The following is a 1,721-nucleotide window of genomic DNA, read 5'->3' on the forward strand; positions in this document are numbered from 1 at the left end:
AACAAACATAAATAGACAGAGAAAGGTCACAGGGGAAAAGCAGTCAGACTTCACCTTTAGTGGGTATTTCCAGGTAAACATCTGGGGTTTCTTATCGCCCCCTTCAGGGACAGGCCTATAACTACTCCACATTCTAGTGGATCACAATATAGATACTAATATGGTCATTGGTCACATAGCAACAGCATAAGCCCTCAGTCTACTGGGTCTGCCCTCTTACTCCTTCCTCTCTCTATCTCATCATAATAGTACAGACATGGAACACTTCTGTATGGGTTCATATCAGTAGAAGTCAATCTGAATGTGGTTTACAGATGACTGACAGCACTATGGTGCATAGAGATTTTGTTAGAAAGTGTTGCTTTACATAATAAGAAATATATAGAAACGTTCAAGATGTAAATGTATTGTTTCAACTCAGAAATACAGAGTGTAAAATTAATATGTACTTAAATCAAGTTATATTTCAAAGCAATTKAATGATGTGGGGAATCATCACTTTTTATTTGATATATGAGAATTAATACAAAACACAACATACCTTCTCCATTTTAAGTTCCATAGTGGAACACTCATCTGGCTCCTATAACAACTACTGAAACCATTTTACGGAAGACTTACATGTTGAAAATGATTTACAAAATACTTACATGTTGAAAATGTACATCTGCTGTAAAACCTTTTTTTTRCACAAAATACTTAGTAGACAGTATTTGAAAAAGAATATAAGTCAAAAGTAAGTGGAGTTTAAAGGTAGACTCAGTGATTTAACGTAGATGTAGAAAGTAAACTGCATAGTGGTTCAATTTCCACAACAACTAAGAGTGTTGAAGCATGAGGCTCAACTTCTCCTCTGTTTTGGTCCCGTGGCTACGACACTGTGAACAGAGTGAAGTGAACCTGTGCATATGGGCAGATACTGTGTGTGACTGTGTGAGAGAAGTCCTGCATCTCGCTCATCTCAATATCTGTAGTGCTACTCTTGGTAATGTAATTTCGCTGAATGTACATTTCATTTAAAAATAAGTGTTAATGCTGCATTATGTAAATATACATTTTTAATCACAAACTATAGCTATGTGTTCTATCTTAACTGTTATAGTAGGTCGACCAACCAAATATAAACCCATCTTTAGTATTTTCATTTAGAATAAAAAACTGAAAAACTGAAAAAAACTGAAAAGTTTCACATACAGTACACCTGCATGTAAAAAGCATGACATGATTTAAAATACAACATATTCCCCAAATATGCAGCAAACAAATACAGCAAATTGTACTTTTAAACAAAAGCAGGAACTACAGTCTTGTTTAATTAACAAACTCAAATAAAGACAGATAAGTGTAATATTTCAAGAAAAAATCAACATCCATCAACAATAACAAAGGAAAGCATACAAGCCACCAAAAGCTGAAATCGTCAACTTACAAAATCATAACATTCAGCATTTGTGAAATTCCATTCATTGATATTAAACTGAGTAAACACTATCTTATATCAATGGTAAAAACTTTACAATCATTAAAATGGTTGTTCAGTTTACAGTTCATACTGTAATGATCACACAGATGATTCGTTCTGTTCGATGACATCATCACATGGTATCTGGTCTTGAGGAGATTTGACTGTTGAACACAAACCTACAGGAATATAATGGATGAAAGCAGCATTAGAGTTAAACTGATCAAACTGCTCTTTCAACTGTACACAGTTATACAAT

This window comes from Salvelinus sp. IW2-2015, unplaced genomic scaffold (assembly GCF_002910315.2).
Source record: "Salvelinus sp. IW2-2015 unplaced genomic scaffold, ASM291031v2 Un_scaffold2514, whole genome shotgun sequence".
Lineage (NCBI taxonomy): Eukaryota > Metazoa > Chordata > Actinopteri > Salmoniformes > Salmonidae > Salvelinus > Salvelinus sp. IW2-2015.